The 5,000-nt window shown below is 39.1% G+C and overlaps 1 protein-coding gene across 8 annotated transcripts in view; it reads right to left on the bottom strand.

Annotated features, from left to right (window-relative positions):
- Positions 1 to 5,000, bottom strand: part of LOC144967154 (uncharacterized) — a 187,107-nt gene that overhangs the window by 91,493 nt on the left and 90,614 nt on the right. The gene's annotated exons all lie outside the window — the stretch shown is intronic.

The following is a 5,000-nucleotide window of genomic DNA, read 5'->3' as shown; positions in this document are numbered from 1 at the left end:
ATCGGGATGAATCGGACCCAATAGATAGTATGAAGTTGACGTCACCCAGGTCTTTGTTATTACTTTTTGCCTTCCATTTTATGAGTAATTTTAACCAAACAGTATTAACTAGTCTATAGATAGTTCGAAGATGACGTCACTCAAGCCTTTGTTATTGTATTTTGCCATCCGCGTTAATGAGTAATCCTCATTTAACTGTATTAACCTGACTGTAAACGTTCATGGTTACACAAAGTTTTGTGTGTTGGTCTGTTGTACTTCCGGATGGCAATGTTGTGAGCTCCTTAGCCAAGCGCACACTATCTATAAACGTTCAACGTTACACACAGTTTTGTGCGTTTTCTATCTTTAGGTAAGATGACCAGAGCGTGAAATTTAAATTTCTATCAATTTCTGAAATTACATCCATTCTCTTCAATAAAATATGAAAATAACTTAATAAAAGTCTCAAATTGTTTACTATAAATCCAACTTTTAGCAGTTAAACCACCCGGCGTAACACTGATTCGATCTTATAGGTCACCTTTTTTTTAAACTCTCGTCTCAAAAGGGTATTATGTCGGAAAATCAACATAAGTTATCAAATTATATTATCAAAGAAGTAAACATATTGCATTGGTATTGAATGTTTTTCGCACAGCTCACTGAAAAATGGAAATAGCAAATCGTTTTGTGTGAGTATTTTATTTTTTTATTGTGGTTGTTTTAGTTATAAGGCTGATCTGGTTGGCAGAGCTGGTGAGTATTTTACTAAATCGCAATACATCAATTACAAGATCCGCTAATTTAGATAATCAAAGGTAATTTGGGAAAGTAGGTGCTACCCCAATGCCTTATGGTGTGTTGTGAACCTTTAAAAACCTGCGTAAAAAAATATTGGTGAGTCATTTAATGTTGTTTACCCGTCAAATTAACGTTCCCCCACCCCCCAACCCCAACCCCCACCCCACCGGTTCCAACGAGCTAATGAATGACGCGATATCAATGTGATACGACTTTCGTCGAATTTGAGCTAAATCTGGATTCTCGCCTGCTATAAACCTAAAATATGAAAACGGTGCCTGCTCTTAGAACACAAAAAAAAAAAAAAAAGAAAGAAAGAAATAGATAGATAAATGCAAAGTGTTATTCCAAGTTTTAAACGTCCCAAAATATATCCAAATTACTCGTTTCAAAAGGTATAACAGTAGGACGTACAGTAGGGGAAATACCCAATCTTCCCAAACAGCAGGAGTTGTCATGGTTGAGAAATCAGAAAGAGACAAAACATCCTACAAGCCATTTACACTAGTATAATAATATAAAGTCTTAACCTGCTATTGTTATTCTAACTTTTTCCTTACCGATCTTTTTTAGTATTTTCCCAAAATGGCAGGCTTACCCAGCAGAATAATTGATTTTTAAAAACTCAACCAAGCTCTCTACAAAACAACTATACGTTCTTATAAATTAAACAAAGATCATTCTACAAAGTTTGTGATGTTCAAAATATATCTGAATAAGAAAAAATGTATATTGTGTCCTTACAAATGTGACGATTTTGCTGCAGGTGGTAAGGAGTGGGTTAAACTAAAAGCAATACCATGATAATATGGGTTTGAATGTTGAAAATGTTCTGTTTTGTTTCCCTTTCTTTTTCTCTGCCATCATAGCAAGGCAAAAACCGAAAACAACTGAGGGGGTAGGGGGGGGGGGGGGGGGGGTTGTTGTTCATTGAGAGACCATCTGAACAATCATCTCAAAATGGGATTTTGTTTCGGGGTGAACCGATATAATTTGCAGGTCTGGCATCCGAACTCAATTATGGGCCTATTTGAACATTGTTGGAATGGACAATATTTTTAGTCATTTTTTGAGTTTTCCATTACAACAATGAGCCCATAAGAAATTGGGTTATCAGACCTGAAAATAAGTGGACGTCGGGGTGAACCTATTGCTGAACATTGAATTTCAAGCTTTGTTATAGATTTGGAGCCAAATCCATTTGGGATAGAAAGTTTTTTGGTTTTTTTTTGTTTCTTTCTTAAATTCCCCCCCCCCCCCCCCACCCCAATTTCCTAATTCTCATCATTTACCCTTTGAATTCAATTTCCTTCACCTAGTATATTATGTGGGGAGATGTAGGGTTCCTTACTGGTGTCATAATATCTCGTCCTGCATGTTGATTGTTGCTGCTGGCTAGGGACTCAATGTAAAGCCACTTGAGCACTTTTAGTAGGCCGACTGTCCCCACTGTCAGGGAGCGCCAAAAACAGCAGACCACATTAATTGCCCTGAGATTGGCGGGAGGATTTGAGGCTGTCTTCAATCAACTGCGGTGACGAATTTAAAGACTGGCTGGAGACTTCCTGCGTGGAGATGTAGCCATGCGCTTCTACTACTAGCACTTTTAGTAAAGACCCTTTTCTAAGGACTCAACTATGCGCCGAGCGTGAGGCTCGAACCCAGGACCTTCCGATCCGAAAGCGAGTGTCACACCAATAGACCACATAGCCGTACTACTAGCACTTTTAGTGGATATGCGCTATCTAGGTGCTCCAGTAAGTTTTGTGGGGTTTTTTTTCCTCAACATATTACCAGATTGACACGACGAGTCACAAATTCATGTTGTGCCATCGTTGCATTTGCCATTCTGTTCTTCCATTGACTAGTTCACACAGGCAACTGCGGCTATGTGCGGCTATGTGGTCTAGTGGTATGACACTCGCTTTCGGGTCGGGAGGTCCTGGGTTCGAGCCTCGCGCTCAGCGCATAGTTGAGTTCTTGGAAAAGACCTTTACTCACATTCTCTCACCGTACCCAGGTGTAAAACGAGTACCTGGCCGTTAACAACGTTGTCTTTGTCCGAAAAATTATAATATCGCCCAACAGGCGTCATTTCCCGTCCTACATGTTAAATGTTGCTGTTGACCAGGGAGCCCTTGTAAAGCGCTTTGAGCACATTTAGTGGATCTTGCGCTATATAAAGCTCAATTTTTTAAACTGCTGGCATCAATCCTGGCCATTGCCATTGTCATTAAACCTCGCTATTGGTTACAAATATTGAGCTTGAGCTTTTTTCATATAGCGCAATATCCACTAAACGTGTTCAAAGCGCTTTAGAAGGAGTCCCTGACCTAAAGCAACATTTAACATGTAGGACGGGACATGACGCCTGTTAGGCGATATTACAATTTTTTTCGGACAGAGACAACACTGTTAACGGCCAGGTACTCATTTTACACTTGAGTACGGTGAGAGAATGTGAGTAAAGAGCCTTCTCAAGAGACTCAACTATGCGCCGAGCTACGGTCGAACCCAAGACCTTCCGATCCCAAAGCGAGTGTCATATCACTAGACTACATAGCCCCACAAATACATGTTGTACCATCGTTGCAATAGGCTTCAACAGTCGTAACGTCACTTCCCTCGTAATGACGCATGGTAACTTAGTAACACTCGCTCTAAACTATCGGAATAATGGCAGAAGCCCTTATGAGATATTTCTCCTGCGAGCATAAAAGCGTATCCAGAGGAAAAAAAACATAAATTTGATCATGTTCTGACTTTTACACATTCTGATTACAAGACATATGAAAAGTTCTAGCCAGCATGAAGAATAAAAAGTAATGATTTTCTTTGTTTAGAACCAAGATGGCCGCCGTTGCGGGGCGGCGTGACATCAGACTACTGAATCCAATTGCCATTTTGTTCTTCCTTTGACTAGTTGACAGAGGCTACTGGCATCAGTCCTGACCCTTGCCATTGTCATTAAACCTCGCTATCGCATGTGACCATCTAAGGAACTATCGGTGTATTGTAACAGTAGAAACAACATTACAATGATAGGATTCAATAGTCTGATGTCACGTCCGTCCAGCAACGAGCAGCTTGGTTCTAAACAAAGAAAATCGGTATTTTTTATTCTCCATGCTGACTAGAACGTTTTCACATGCCATGTGACCAGAATGTATGAAAGTCAAATAAAACATGATCAGATGTATAATGTTTTTCTCATATGGATACACTTTTATGCTCGTCGGAAAAGTATTTCAGAAGGACGTCCGCCATTGTTCCTTAGTTTAGAACCAGTTACTAAGTTACTATGCGTCATTACGAGGGAAGTGACGTCACGACTATTGAACCCTATTGGAAAGTGTGTGACATGTTCACCGTCCTTTTTTAAACATTATTTTTTCTCCATGCGCGCAATGTGAGAACCTACATATATTTCTTTCCAAATGTGATCCACCGTGTCAAAACGGTATGATAGTGGGATGTATAGATGCTATGCGCTTGGCTAAAAAACTCACAACATTGTCATCCGGAAATATAAAGAATCAACACACTAAACTATAATGTGTAACCTTGAACATCTATAGTCTGCTTACTACATTTTATTGAAAATATACTCATAAATATGGACGACAAAAACAAAAAAAGAAAACATTACCAAAGACCTGCGTGACGTCAACTTCGTTCTATCTATCGGACCTCGAAAAGTGAATGTAAAACTAAAATGATAAAAAATACGAGCCTTCACTTTTCTTTCTTTCTCTTTTATTATTATTTTTTCAATGTAAGACATTGTACATATCTATTCAGCGCCAAGTCGAATAGTAATTAACCGTAGCCATCGTTATAGCCTGACACTAAAACCCACTAAGACCCATATCCAAGCAAGAAAGAAAAGTAGAAGAAGAAAACAAATCATCCCAAAAAATCAGTCTGCCTCGACTGGGTATCGAACCTCAGACCTTCTGATTACCGATCAGAATGTGCTACCATTACACCACTGGGATGAGTTGAAAGAAGACGTTTCATGTCAAACTAAATCATTGACAAGGAAAGAAATATATTAAGGTAGTTTTATTTTGTAAAGCACTTTGAGCACGTTTAGTGGATATTGCGCTATATAAAAGCTTAAGTTTATAACAAATTGAACATTCATACTCTTTAACCCTCTCCTTACCAACCATAGGGAAATCGTCACATTCGTTACGACGTAACCAACAATTTTG

Source organism: Berghia stephanieae, chromosome 3, assembly GCF_034508935.2.
Source record: "Berghia stephanieae isolate SIO BIC M18660-M18661 chromosome 3, UCSD_Bste_1.3, whole genome shotgun sequence".
NCBI lineage: Eukaryota > Metazoa > Mollusca > Gastropoda > Nudibranchia > Aeolidiidae > Berghia > Berghia stephanieae.
The sequence above is the reverse complement of the archived record's forward strand: the minus strand, read 5'-3'. Positions and strand labels throughout refer to the sequence as shown.